Genomic DNA, 14679 nt, shown 5'->3' with positions numbered 1-14679 from the left:
GGGACACTGTAGAAAACTGGGAGCCAGGCACTGGCAATTCATACCTACAAGCCTAGCAACTCTGGAGGTTGAGACCTGAGGATTGAGGTTCAAAAGCTATCCAAGTAACCAGCAAGAGTCAAAAGTAGAGGCGTGGCTTCAGAGGTAAAGCAGGAAGTCAAGTGAGAGCATAAGGCCCTGAAGTTTAAACCCCAGTGCTGACAAAAAGGAAAATGGGAGACTTTAAACAGTATGAAATCCTAGAGTATAAATAAACAGGACTGAAGCCAACTGAAACTTGTTTTAAACAAGAGACTAGCTAAGTGAGGTGGTTCACGCCTTTAATTCCAACAGGAGGCAAGGAACAGGAAAATTTTATTTCTACACCAGGAGTGCAGGGAATTTGAGAGACACCGTCACAACCAAAGTAAACCTGGACATGGTATCATGTCTGTCAGTAGTAACTATAAAGGCGCAAAACAGGAGGGTCCCAGGCCAGGCCAGCCTGGGCATACATGAGGAGACACAATTGGAAAAGTGAGGAAAGCATCTGAGTGCCAATGGCTTACACCTATAATCCTAGCTTACATAGAGGGCTGAGATCTGAGGATCTCAGGTTCAAAGCCAGCCCAGGCAGACGAATCCAGCACATCTTATCTCCAGCTAACTAGCAAAAAGCCAGAAGTGGAGATATGGCTGGAGTAGTAGAACTTGAGTAAAAAAGCCAAACAAGAGTGTGAGGCTTTACATTGAAGTCCTAGGATAGCAATAACAATTACAACCATCACAAAAGCAGCGGGGCCCAGTGTCCCACACCCATTAACCATCTACTCAGAGAAATCTGAGTACTGAGGTTCAAAGCTACCTGGGAAGAAAAGTCCATGAGACTCTTATCTCCAATTAAGAATCAAAAAAGCCAAGCTGGGTGTGGTGACTCATGCCTGTAATCCTAGCTATTCAGGAGGCTGACATCTGAGGATTGTGGTTCAAAGCCAGGCTGGGCACTAAAGTCTGGGCTCTTATCTCCAATTAACCACAAGGAAGTGGTGCTGAGGCTCAAAGGGGTAGGGTAGTAGCCTTGAGCTGAAGAGCTCAGGGACAGCACCCAGGCCTAGAGTGCAAGCCCACAACTGACAAAAAAGAATCAAGCCAAAGCAGAGTTGTGATTTTAGTGGTAGAATGCTAGCCTTGAATACAAAAGCTCAGAGACAACACTCAGGCCTGAGTTTAAACAACCCAGCACACAAATACATGCACATGTGCGTGCACACACAATAATATAGTAATAATAGCGAAAATCATTAGGGTTATTGCTTAGGTGGTAGTACTTCTTATTGGCAAGTGCAAAAGGCCCCGAGTTCAAACCCATGAGGTTGACAAATGACCTTTACACAGACAGAACCAGACTGTGCATCATTTACATTATCTTCCTGTCTTTCAGGCTGGAATGATGGCCACTTATGGAGGTGGTGGCTGGGGGCGAGGCACAGCCCAGTACAGCTCGCAGAGGTCAGTGGAGGATAGGTCCCTGAGGCAGCCCCTGCGGAGGCTGGAGGTGTCCCCCGACAGCAGCCTCGAGCGCCAGCCTTACGCACACAGTGAGTTCCAGTTCAGCCGAGGCGGGGCACCAGTGCTTCATCACCAGGACAGCAGGCGTTCTACACTGCTGACGCCCCACTATGCACGCTCAGATATCGTGGGGTTTGGCCAATCAGCACCACTTGAGCCTCAGCACCACTTCTGGCTATTTTTTTCTATGTATGTAGTACTGAGGAATCGAACCTGGGCCTTCATTGATGCTAGGCAAGCCCTCTGCCACTAGGTCAAACTCCCAGCCCTGTAATGATTATTTCTTGAATAAATATCCACTCTAGTTTCTCCTGTTTTCATGTTCCTGATTTAAGGCACATAAAAATTGAAAGTTATTTCTGGAACCCCTTTTGTCACGTACAGAGTCTGTTTTGGGGCAATTCTGCTCTTTAATCTTGCCTCCTGACTCCAGAAATTATGGATATATATATATATATATATATATATATATATATATATATTCATTAACAGGCTCCTGCAAGAGTTTGAATCAAGTTACACTTAACATCAGAATGAAACTGGTCAGGACTGTTTTTTCTAGCTCTTTGCAAGCTCTCAAGTACACAGTCACAGTAGCCTGCTGAAGTTCAAATGGACCCCACACCCTCTTTTTGGTTCAGTGGAGCCCTAAGAATTAAATGCTGAATTCCTATATTTTCCTGAGATGTGACTGAGACAAGAACTTTAGAAGGGTGCTATTCAGTCCTATTTGGGCAGGTACTGGAATCTTGACCTCCCTGGGCCTTTTTGCCTCCACTTTCAGCCTTTTGCTAGCTATTTGGAGATAAGTGTCTGTTGGATTAGGTCACCATGGCTGGTTTTGATCTGACACCCTCAGGTCTCAACTTGCTGAGTAGGCAGACTTACAAGTATGAGCTTCTGACTCCTGACAGTGGAAACTGAATATTGTCAGAAGCAGCAGATGAAGCCAGGCACAAATAGACCTGAGACCCTTATCTCCAATTAACCTCTAGAAAACAGGAAGTGGGGCTTGGTTCAAGGGTAGGACTGTAGCCTTGAGCTGAAGTGCTCAGGGACAGCACCCAGGCAGAGATTAAAGAGGGAGCAAAAGAGAAGACACATAATACAGCATCTATGGTTACTTCACAATTTAAAATCATTTTAACCAAATGTCTGTTACTTTTAACCTTAGTAAATCAGGAGTCTAGAACCTGAAGATTGGGTTTCAAAGCAAGTATAGGCAGAAAAGTCCTTGGGATATATATCTCCAAATAACCACCAAAAAATATTAAATAGAGCTGTAGCTCAAGTGGTAACATGATAGGCTTGAGTTTAAAGGAAAAAAAAAACTCTAGAACATTGGTGAGGCCTGAGTTCAAGTTTTATGAGAGGCACATATCCATAAAAAAATAAATCATTTAAAAATATTTTCACATGGGCCAGGAGCATACCCTAGTGGTAGGGTGCTTGCCTAGCATGCATGAATCTCTGGGTTCGATTCCTCAGTACCACATACACAGGAAAAGCTGGAAGTGGCACTGTGACTCAAGTGGCAGGGCACTAGCCTTAAGCAAAACTTGTCCAAGGACTGTGCATAGGCCCACAATTGGCAAAATAAATAAACATATATATAGAGAGATATTTTACATATGTGCAATACATATTCATGAAAAATTGCCACTGAAGCTGGGCCATGGTGGCTCATACCTGAAATCCTACCTACTCAGGAGGCTGAGATCTGAGGATTTCAGTTCAAAGTCAGCCCAGGCAGGAAAGTCTATGAGACTCTTATTTCCAGTTAACTACTAGAAAACCAGAAGAGTTGCTATAGCTCAAATTGGTAGAGTACTGGCCTTGAGCTGGAGAGCTCAGGGTCATTGTCCTGGCCCAGAGGTAAAGCCCTACAACTGATCAAAAGTAAAAATGTTTCTACTGAGCGAATAAAATGCAGAAGCTCAACTAACTCAAGCGCTGTTCAGGTTGTTTTAGGATTTTCAGCACAGATGGAGTTTGTCTCGTGTCGGATTCTTTTTTGGTGGTTCTTTCAGTATGATTTGAACATTTTATCTTAAGTGGCTAAAGAAAGAGCTTAGGTCTAAACAAGACGCAAATGAACTGAGTTGGGCAGTAATTTTACCTAGTCAAGTAGTTGGTCATCTAAAGGCTGGCTTTGTGCAACGACAATCAGTTGTTAGTGCATTTGTTTCACTGTACATACAATGATAAAAGGAATGATTTGTTTTTATCCCTCAGAAATTCTATTTTGGTGAAGAAGGATTCAAGTGATATCTATATAGATAAGCAAATCATTATAGGTTGCAATAATTGCAAAAAGGGAGAAGAAATAGGGTACTCTAAAAGAAGGAGCAAATGTCTTAAAAGTAGTGGAGATAATTCAGATTTATGAGGTGTAGAACCTAAGAGAGAAGGAACTCCAGTGATGTGTTTCCTAATTAAAGGAATGAGACAAATTTGTCAAGATTTCATAGGGCTGAATGAAGTAAGAAATATAAAAGAGTTTATATGTTGTGAGTCCTGGGTCCTGAACTCAGGGCTTGGCTTTTCTGTTCAAGACTCGTGGTCTACCAACTCTACCACTTGACCTACAGCTTCTCTGGCTGGTTGAAGACAGGACTCTGATGGACTTTTCCTTCTAGGCTTGGCTTTGAACCTTGATTCCAGAGCTCAGCCTCCTGAGTAGCTAGGATTACAGGCAGGAGCCACAGATTGATATCAAGGAATGTAATTTTAAAGTAAACGGTCACAAAATAATTTTGGTTAGAGTTCCTTAGTAAACATTTGTGGACAAATAATGTTTGTGGTGGGGTTTGAAAGGTGACTATTCCTTTGCTTGCTAATATAATGCTGAGTAAGAGTGAAATTAAATTTCAGGTCCACACAATGATGGGTCATTACTATGCAGAAGCAAGGGGAGTTAGGAAATGTAGAGAGATAAGATAGATAGGAATTGGCAGATGAGCTCTATTTCTACTAGAACAGGAAGACATGTCTATTTCTGTCACTGAGGAAGGGAGAAATCACTCATCCAGTTTTGACAAGAAATACCTAACTGCTTCTTTTAATATATAAGGGAGAGAAATATATTTCTCACAGTCCAAGGCAGCATCATATGTCATCTGATGTCCATCTTCTTGCTGTACTGGTGTCTCAGGCCTGTAATCCTAGCTACTCAGGAGGCTGAGATCTGAGGATCACAGTTACAAGCCCCTCCAGGCACTAAAGTCTGTGAGACTCTTATCTCCAATTAGCCACCAGAAAACCAGAAGTGGTGCTATGGCTCAAGTAGTAGAGTGCTAGCCTTTAGCTGAAGAACTCAGTGACAGTGGCCAGGACCAGAGTTCAACCCTGACTCCAAACAGAAAAAAAACAAAAATGTAAACTTTATGATATCTTAAAATTGTTATATGTTTAATGATGTTCCTTGTAAAAAATGTAATTTCTATGGAAAATCAAAGTGTATAGGTGCTTGTGCCTATGCTTAAGTGGATTTTGTAAAAATAAATAAATACTGAAAGTAAAGGAAGTTTCTTCTGCACCTGTAAGGATGGCAGGAAGATGAACATGAAGCTGCTTTCAAACAGTTGAGTGTCACTAACCTTGTTTTTAAATATTGTCTAGATAGCAGTTTGTGTGTGAGTGTGAGGGTGTGTGTGCATGTGCACACATGCATATGTATGTATGCCCACCTGCCCCACTGGGGCTCCAATGCAGGGCCTAACCTAGTGCTTTTACTTGTTTGTTCACTCAAGGCTTCCACTCTGCCATTTGAGGCACATGTCTACTTCCATAGACTGGAGTTTAAATGGATGGGATTTGGAACTCAATAGAATGCTTTTAGTAACCAACAGGATTTTATTTACATTTTTTAAAAAATTTTTTATTGTAATTAATAAAAAGGTTACATGATGTTTGCCAGATAGGAGGTACATTAATTCACATACATTGATACCCTTTCATATGTCTTGGTCCCCATTTCCCTCCTCCCACCCCCATCTTGTTTATTTACATTTGTATCCCTTGTTTGATCAGATTATTAAAGGCCTTCTCCGTTCCTTCTTGAATTTGTAGTTGTGGGTTTATTAAGATAGTTGGCTCATGGGATTCCCTGATTCTCTCTTTTTGTGGGAAAGAGCTAGGCTGGGTCCCTATGGTCTTGGCGCCATCTTCTAACCTACGTGAATAGTTTGTTGAGGGGAAAGCAGGCAAACAGAAAAAATAGCACAAGGAAGATACCAGCATAACATATATAAATCTGAGGTACAGAAGTTCAAGCAGTTCTAGAAGATTAGAGATTTAACTGAGATTGTGAAAGTATATGGCTGTGTGGATAAAGATGGATATTGTTAGAAATTGAGAGTTGTTAGCCCAGTGGCTCACACATGTGAATCCTACCTACCCAGGAAGCTGAAAACAAGATCATTTTTCAAGGCCAGCCTAGAGAGAAAAAAACAAAGAGAACGTTATCTCAGAATTAACCATACACCAGCTGGAGGCATGATTGCAGTGAAATAGCACCACTCTAGCAAGGGGGAGGCCTTTGGTTCAAACCCTAGTACAGCCCAGAAAAAAAGGGAAAATGGAGGATGAGAGTGCTAAGTAATAGAATTTGAAAACCTAAATCTGGGACATAGAGGTGGCAGCTCAGTTGGAAGTGCCCAATGTGTAGTTCTGAACAATGAAACTAAAGAGTAATGAAGCTGGCATCTGCAGTACTCAAGAAAACATTAAATAAAAGCAGTTGAAGAGCAGACATGGTGGCATGTCTCTCTAGTCCTATGTACTGGAGAAGGAGGAGCATCCATTCAGCACAGGAGCTTGAGGCCAGCCTGAGAAACATAGCAAGCTGTGGATGGGGGATTGGAAAGAAAAACTGGGAAAGAGTAAGAGAAGGGGTGATATTGTCCACAAAGAAGCATACTCTTACAATTAAGAGTATGAAACTGTAAAACCTTTGTACATAACCTTTATAGTAACAATTAAAACTTAAATTAGAAAAGGAAATATAACAAGCCCCATTTACAAAACAGCAACAACAACACCTGAATGCGCGAGGGAAGAAACAGGCACAGCTATCCAGCATCCCCATGAGGAATACCACTGTCTGTTAGGAGAAAGACCTGGGTAATAATCATGGATTATTATTCAATAGAAAGTTACCATTATTAGTCAACAACCTATTTCCTCAAAATAAGTTACAACTTTTGTGAAAAGATGAGAGAAATATACCAACAAGCAGAAAAGGCAGCATAGTTGTTGGGCCTTCAAAGAGTTCTTACATGAGCAAATAATATATTGAGCACGTAAAGTAAACAAAGAACTTCAACAGTTTTTCAACTTAATAATAGTTTTCAAAAAATGCCCTATACAGTTTTAATTCAAATATTTATGCAGAGGTATTTATAGTGAGAACTACCTTTTTCATGTGTGTAGCCATTAATATGTTGTGTGTGTGGTTGTGATTGTGACTGTGTCTGTGTCTGTGACTTCCTGAAGTTTGAACTCAGAGCCTGGACACTGTCTTTGTCCTTCTCTCCTCAAAGCTAGTGCTCTACCACTTGAGCCAGAGGTCCACTTCCGACTTTTTGGTGGGTAGTGAGTGATTAGAGTTTCAAGTACCTTCCTGTCCCAGCTTGCCTTAAAAGCTGACCCTCAATTCTCAGCCTCCTAGGTAGCCAGGTTTATATGAGTCAGCTACCAATGCCCAGTCTCTTTTGCACTTTTAAGTACTACTTTAAAATGCTGGGGATGAAACTCAGTAGTGGAGAGTGTGCTTTCCATGTGCCAGGTCTTCGGTTTGCTCTGTAGTACTAGAAAAAGTGCATAACACATTAGAAGTTTACAAAAAGAAATTAAGGAAATTTAGAACTTAACAGGAATTCTCTGTCATATTTTGTTCCTTGCCTAAGAACTTTCCTTAAAGTCATTCACAGTGTTTCTCTATATTGTCTGGAATCAGAGTAATCTTTTACCAAACATAGCATGTCACTAATGTTTGGTTAAAGATAGACTATTACATGCTAAGGAAAAGATTAAAGGAATAAATGTAGTAGGAAATATAAACAAGGCTATCAACTCAAGGGATAGACAGTTGTTAAAGGTGAATGATGTACAGAACCTGGGATATAGAAATCAATTTTTTTTGCCATTCTTGGTGCTTGAACTCAGGGCTTGGCAGTATCCTTGGGCTTTCTCAAGGCTAGGACTCTACCACTTGAGTCACAGTACCACTTCTGGCTTTTTCTGTATATGTGATAGTGAGGAATCGATCCCAGGGTTTCCTGAATGCTAGGCAAGCACTTTACCACTAAGCCACACCCCCAGCCTAGAAATCACTTAGGAAAAATAGTAATAGTATTTTTGGATGACCCCAGCCCCAACCCATTTGATTTAATGAATTATAGAATGAGCTACAAACCTGGGAGGCCTCAGTAAAGTCCACCCCTCATTCCAGCTTCCACAAGGAGCACAAATAGGTGGCTAGATGTGCAATAGAATGATGACACTGTCACACTCATCATGCTTGCTCCCGAAGGGTGGACTGACACTTAATGAAGAACAAAGGACAACATCATTCCAACATCTCTTCAAAGTTCCCAACTTTATTTATAAGCTGAGATTCAAAGGGCATTGACTTTGGAATTGACCCCTTCATGTATAGTTTCTGATTACATTATTATTTGGCACATTATTTTGTCCTTTCATTTTTAATTTCTCTATAATAATAGAGGTTATGCTGTGGTGATGGAGTTCTAATGAAGATAAAGTTAGCAAATGCATGAAAAGCTTCAAATATTGACCCTGGGTCTTCTTCTCTGTGTTTCCTGTAGTTTGCCCTTTTCTCCTGTTTCACTTTTCCTCTCACTGTCTAGATCATTTGGTGATTTGGTGTCAATTCCTCCTGGCTCCTTTGTTTGTTTCAATGACTCTTCTGGGTAACAATTAGGATTCTTTTATTCCTTCTAATTTAATGCCACGAGAGGGTGATGTAAGCCGCAGCGTTACTCCCCTGATCACACTAGAAACTGGAAGATGGGACAATATTCCCTAGGTCAATCAGTTACTCAAAACTGAAGAGACCTTAGAAACACTGCCAGAACTTCTTATTTTAATGAGTACCAAGACATGTGAAAGGGTATCAATGTACGTGAATTAATGCACCTTCTATCTGGCAAATATCATGTACCCCTTTTACTAATTGCAATAAAAAAATGCAAAAAAAAAGCTGGAATGATAGACAGTTAAATACTAGCATGTAGTAAACTCACATGCTGAATTGAAAGTTATTTGTGTAATCACTTAAACATAATTTTTTTTTTTGCCAGTCCTGGGCTTGAGCTCAGGGCCTGAGCACTGTCCTTGGACTTTCTCAAGGCTAGAGCTCTACCACTTGAGCCTCAGCACCACTTCCGGCTTTTTTCTATGTATGTGGTACCAAGGAATCGAACCCGGGTCTTCATGCATGCTAGGCAAGCACTTTAACCACTAGGCCAAACTCCCGGCCCTTAAACATAATTTTTAAAAGTCGATTTAAAAATAAGCATGTAGGCCTGACGCCCTGGCTCATGCCTAGAACCATTGGTACATAGGAGTCTGAGATCCGAGGATCATACTAGCTTTGGCAGGAAAGACCCCGGACTCTTAAATCCAAGTAACCAGCCAAGAGCCAGAAAGAGTGCTGTGGCTCAAGTGGTAAAGGGCTAGCCATGAGCAAAGAAGCTTAGGAAAAGCACCTTGGTATTGTGTTCAAGCAGCAGGGCTGGCATACGTATGCACACAGCAAGCAGGTAATAACGTTTTCTAAATCACTGTCTATTCTCTACAAATCTATACCTAAAAATAGATTTTGTGTTCCTTCCCATGATGTGTTTGTTTTGAAAAAAGATATATAACTGTAAATTACTCTGTTTTTACAAAGGTTAGTTGTGAATATTGTAAAATCAAACAAAATTTACATAGTCATTAAAGTGGCAATACTTTAGGTGCATTCTTATTTTTACCTTAACTGCCAACAAATTGAATGTTGTCGCACTTAGTTCTCTGAGCTACTTTAAATATTCAATGACTTAACATTAAACAACCATATGTTGTAAAGTATACAAACATACACAAAAAGTATGTTTACCTATGAATAACTAGAAACCATGGAATAGCAATATTTTATAGGATCAAAAGTAGACATATCTATTGTAAACATTTCAAATCGACTTGTAGCACGCGATTCAGAAAGAACCTTTATATTTATTTATTTTTTTAAAGAAAAACAGTATTTTTATTCTTTTTAAGTATTTAAAAATATTAGCACAAAAAAAACCCCAGAGAACTGAAAACTGTAGAGTCTAGAGAATAGTTATAAAAGGAAAGAGTAAAAGTAAATCTCTGGGTGGAGGGAAGGAAAGGGGACAAAAAACATGAGAAGGTATTAATGTTTGAGAAGTAATGTACCCACTACCTGATGAATTTAACCGTAACCTCTCATTACCCTGACAATAAAATAAATTTTAAAAAAAACCCTCAATTTTCTTATAATGATGGTCTTTCAAAGCTAGTCTTAAGTCAAGTTTCTTGATTTCTAGGCTGGTATCTCTTCTTGAATGCAATTGCAAATCAGCTGTGGTACCCAAACAGCCATACTCACTACTTCAGCTGCACCATGCTGTACCTTTTTGCAGAGGCCAACACTGAAGCTATCCAGGAACAGATATCACAAGGTGAGAAGTTTGTCCAAATGATGCCTTTATAGCTTTCACATAGCACTACTGTAAATACAGGATAGAACTGTAGACAAACCGGGGAGGGGGGTCGGGTGGTCTTTTCGTCCCTACTAGTCTTTTGAAATCTTTCTTAGCAATGCTAGAGTCTAGTTTGCATTATTTAGAACAACACTGAGTCTCACAGATCTATTTAAAGTAAAAACGATCCTTAATATTTTAAGTTTAAAAAAGTTTCCTTTTCCTCAACCATAGTCAAGGATGTTTCAGCTTGTTTGGACTATGTATAGGATCAAGAAGTAGCATGATTCCAGTGAGACATACACAAACTTGCTGATTCATCTTATTTGTGATGTGTATTCCTTATAAAGTTGACTAGGAAAACACTTCTTGTTTTTAGTTTTTAACAGTCATTAATCCCTTTCTCCTTTGTAGGGTTCTCTTGGAACGGTTGATTGTAAATAGGCCACATCCTTGGGGTCTTCTTATTACCTTCATCGAGCTGATTAAAAATCCAGCATTTAAGTTCTGGAACCATGAGTTTGTACACTGTGCCCCAGAAATTGAAAAGTAAGTTGAATTATCTAGGAACAGGATAATGTCTGTAGATTGGTACAGTTACAATAATCCCAGCTAATTAGGGTCACAGTTGAAAGCCCACCCAGGTATGAAAGCCCCTAAGACTCTCCAGTTTACCACCATAAAAACCAAGTTTAGCTGTGGCTCAGTAGTAGAGGGGCTAGCCATGAGGGGAAAGTAGCTCAAGGCCACTGTCTAGCACAACCAAAAAAGGCAATAGTAGCTAAAACCAGTAGTTTTAACCCTGAACTTCGCTCATGAGTCAGTGTGTAATTCTTTCTACTCTCTAGGTTATTCCAGTCCGTTGCACAGTGCTGCATGGGACAGAAGCAGGCTCAGCAAGTAATGGAAGGAACTGGTGCCAGTTAGATGAACTGCATCTCTGTTGTAAAGGCACCAAACTGATAAACTGACTGTGGAATCCTTCCAACTCCTCCTAACTCTCCCAGCCCTCAGGTGTCTGCCCCAACACCTACACTGTTGCGGTTGGCCTCCTGTCTATGTGGGCACGTTCCAAAGTTTAAATGCATTTTTTTGACTTGGCCAAAATTTAGATGATGCTGTGAATATCATTTTGAACTTGTGTAAATATATGAAAGAGAAAAATCTTTTGTCTACTTCTGGGTTTGTGCAAAATATGTTCAAGGCAAGTACATAAACCTAGTATCTTGTAATAAAAAGAGGCAGCTAAATACCATGCTTTTTGTTCAAGGATATAACTGTCTTCTGACATTCCTAGTGTGCCAACTATTACTATATTAATGTAGATTTCTTAGCGTTACCCACACTAAGTTGCTAACACAAACACTAGAACATAGGGTTTTGTGTGCCTTTCCTGAAAGCCATTGTACAGTTACAGGGGAAGCACTCATTTTGAAGAGAAAAAAAAAGCAAGCCAGGCCTGAAGCTTCTTCCCCCAACCCTCCTGGTCTTTCAAACTATGGGAAAAGGAACTAATATTAGGAGTTATCCTTCCTCAGCACTAGCTTAGGCCCTCTCTACACAGTCAACACCAAAACAGCCTCTTCTGTTGAGGATTTTAAGTGCTTTGCAAACATTAAAGTCATGGCACGAAGCCAGGGCTGGGTAAAGGGGAAAGTAGGCCGCCTGGCCTTACAGACCCTGGCCATTGGGCTGTGATGTAGCTCAATGGAAAAGCACTTGCCTAGCAACGTCTTGTGTTCAATGCCTGGTACCAAAAAAAGAAATAATTTAAAAAAAAAAAAAACCCTGCAAACAGATCCAGACCACTGGGAAATCACTCCTTGCTGATTGTACTACTATAACAGAAACTTGTTTCTTGAGGCAATCTTATTGTGCACCTTAGCTTGTCCTGAAGACACACTTGGCAAGGGAATTTTTGGAGAAAACTTGGAACAGGAAAACAACGTCCAGAAATTAGTTATTACTTGACTCCACTTAGACAAATTTTTTGTTGTTGTTGTTGGGCCTAGGAGCTGTCAGCCCTGAGCTCTTCGGCTCAATGCTACCATTTGAGCCACAGCACCACCAATGCTAGTGGACTTAGTTTCAGAAGTAAATAGCTGGAGCCTTGCATAGCGGGGTTTGATTCCCTTAATACCACCAGCTTGCAGTTAAACACAGAATCTGCTAACTTGTCAGTTCTAACAACTGATACAAGATCATCTTCTGACCATAGCGAACCTGTAAGGCCTGCTGCTCCCTTGAGCTGAGTTTGGCATAGAGCTCCTTATTACTAAGCACATCTTGGTCAGCTTTTAGGTCTGTGGCATATGTCTGCAGTGTTAACAGAACACTGTCTCAAAGAAGCTTTCTCCATGATGCTTGGAGTTTCAGGATACTGGCGATTGACAAGCTGCTTTCGCCTTCACTCTCCCCCCAGCCATCCTGGTCTTTACACTCTCTGAACTCGTCAGCAGGCATACACAGTACCCTAAGTGTGGTGGTCAGCTCCTCTTCAGTCAGCACTTCTTCACGCCCGATCACAAAGGCTCCCTCCTCCCCTACCATCTCCAGTTTGCACAAGAAATCCCAGCGCTCGTATAGGAGGAGCCTTTCAGACACGCTTTTCACTCCCTGGAATGCAGCTTCACGAACAGTCACCATCTGAATGTCAGCAGTGTCATCTGTGTTGTTAGGATATGGTTCAACAAAACCATACATATGAATCAGTTGCCAATTAGCCATTTGCCCATAAGTGTTGAAAATCTCATGGCCTTTTGGAATGGACTGAGTAGACACCATCTGAAGATAGTCTGCAGAGTACTCTAGGTTGGCATTGTGATTGGCTAGATGGTTCAGGATGTCTGCCGCAGGCACCATCACAGGGGAGTTTGGCTCCTCTTCGTCCTCGTCCAGTGGTTCTTGAAAGCTATAGGCCATCACCACGGCCACCAGTTGGTGATAGAGCTCCAGGGAGCGAACCTTGGGGCTGAAGAGATCAGGGTGGGCTTCCATGAAGGGCAGCACGACAGAATAGAACTCGCTGCGGATGTTTGCCAAATCCTTCTCCACCGCCTCGGGGACACCTGTGCCCTGCAGCAGGCGCTGCCGCTCCTCCTGCGTCCAGAACATGGGGTGCTCCAGGCGGCCCAGTTCGGGCCAGAGAGCAAAGTAGGGGCTCCAGTGGGAGGCCGGGGCCTGCAGCTCGTGGAGCAGCGCCAGCAGCAGCGGCACCCAGCCCGAGGGGCTTTGCAGCGCAGCTCCCTCTGGAGAAGACACACAGTGAGGCTCTGGCGCGCCCTGGCTCGCCCGCCTGGCCCGGGGCTCCCCGCGCCGGCTCGCGCACCCACCTCCTTCCAACAGACTGCCAATGGAGCAGGTGTGCAGAGACAGGAGCGCAGCCCCGGGCACCGCTAACAGCAGCTCTCCGGGCTGCAGGCCTTCCTGAGCCACCATGCCATAGCCGGACACAGTCCCCCACCGGCTCACCGCCACCTTGGGACTCAGCTTTAGTCCGACTCGCCCGCACCAGCGCAGGAAGCCTGCCACTGGGTCGGAAGCCGGCTCCTCGCCACTGCCTTCGCAGCCCGCCTGCCCGCCAACCCGCGGGCTCTTGGCCGGCATCGCCATGCCCCGAACGCGATCCGCCCGCAGCACGGCATGGCGCATCCATGTCGCAGTCGGCAGCGTCAAACCTTTATATTTATTAAATTCCCTTTTACACAGATTCTGTATGCTGGGAAGTTTTCTAAGGTTCCTGCTTCTCTTTGCTTCTTGCACTGTTGCCTCATTTGAGCAACGCTGCTGTGATTCCCCTGGGGACATCCCCACTCCACTGCAGACAGTTACACCTCTGCAGTGCTGCTGCTGTGACAGAGCTGTCTGTGCCCCAGCTACCCAAGAGACAATGGAACTGTTAGACTAGCACCCTAACATCTCACCTTTGGGAAGGTTCCCCTGTGTTCTCATGTTCAAGTTACACCTTCAGAAAGGCCCATACAATGTTATTTAAGATGCTTAATGTTATTAAGACGTGTGTGTGTGTGTGTGTGTGTGTGTGTGTGTGTGTGTGTATTCTGGTCGTGGGGCTTGAGTTTAGCATCTGGGCACTTTCCCTAACATTCTACCACTTGAGCCATATCTCCATGTCCAGCTTTGAGTGGTTCATTGGAGATAACGATTTCATGAACTGTCTGGCTGCCTTCTTCGAACCATGATCCTTCGAGCTCAGTCTACAGAGTAGCTAGGATTACAGGTGTGCTCCATGGATTCCCAGGAACATAAGTGTGTGTGTGTGTGTGTGTGTGTGTGTGTGTGTGTCTGTCTATCTGTGTGTACATAACCAGTGGTGAGGAACAGATGTTGGTCAATACAGTTTGGGGTGATAGTATTAAGTAAAAATAGTAAAATTACAATG

At 42.5% G+C, this 14679-nt stretch overlaps 1 long non-coding RNA gene and 1 pseudogene across 1 annotated transcript; one reads left to right on the top strand and one right to left on the bottom strand.

The window, feature by feature from the left end:
* The first annotated feature begins 10378 nt into the window (after positions 1-10378).
* On the top strand, positions 10379-11530 carry LOC150066354 (uncharacterized). The gene is made up of 2 exons (XR_016532939.1): positions 10379-10829; positions 11129-11530. It is a non-coding gene; the product is annotated as an uncharacterized LOC150066354 (long non-coding RNA).
* A 544-nt stretch (positions 11531-12074) lies between these two features.
* On the bottom strand, positions 12075-14087 carry LOC150066353 (N-lysine methyltransferase SETD6 pseudogene; annotated as a pseudogene).
* Between the last annotated feature and the right edge of the window lie 592 nt (positions 14088-14679).

The sequence above is a fragment of the Megascapheus bottae genome, chromosome 2 (assembly GCF_031878675.1).
Source record: "Megascapheus bottae isolate mThoBot1 chromosome 2, mThoBot2.hap1, whole genome shotgun sequence".
NCBI classification, from domain to species: Eukaryota; Metazoa; Chordata; class Mammalia; order Rodentia; family Geomyidae; genus Megascapheus; species Megascapheus bottae.
This window is presented reverse-complemented; position numbering and strand designations above follow the sequence as displayed.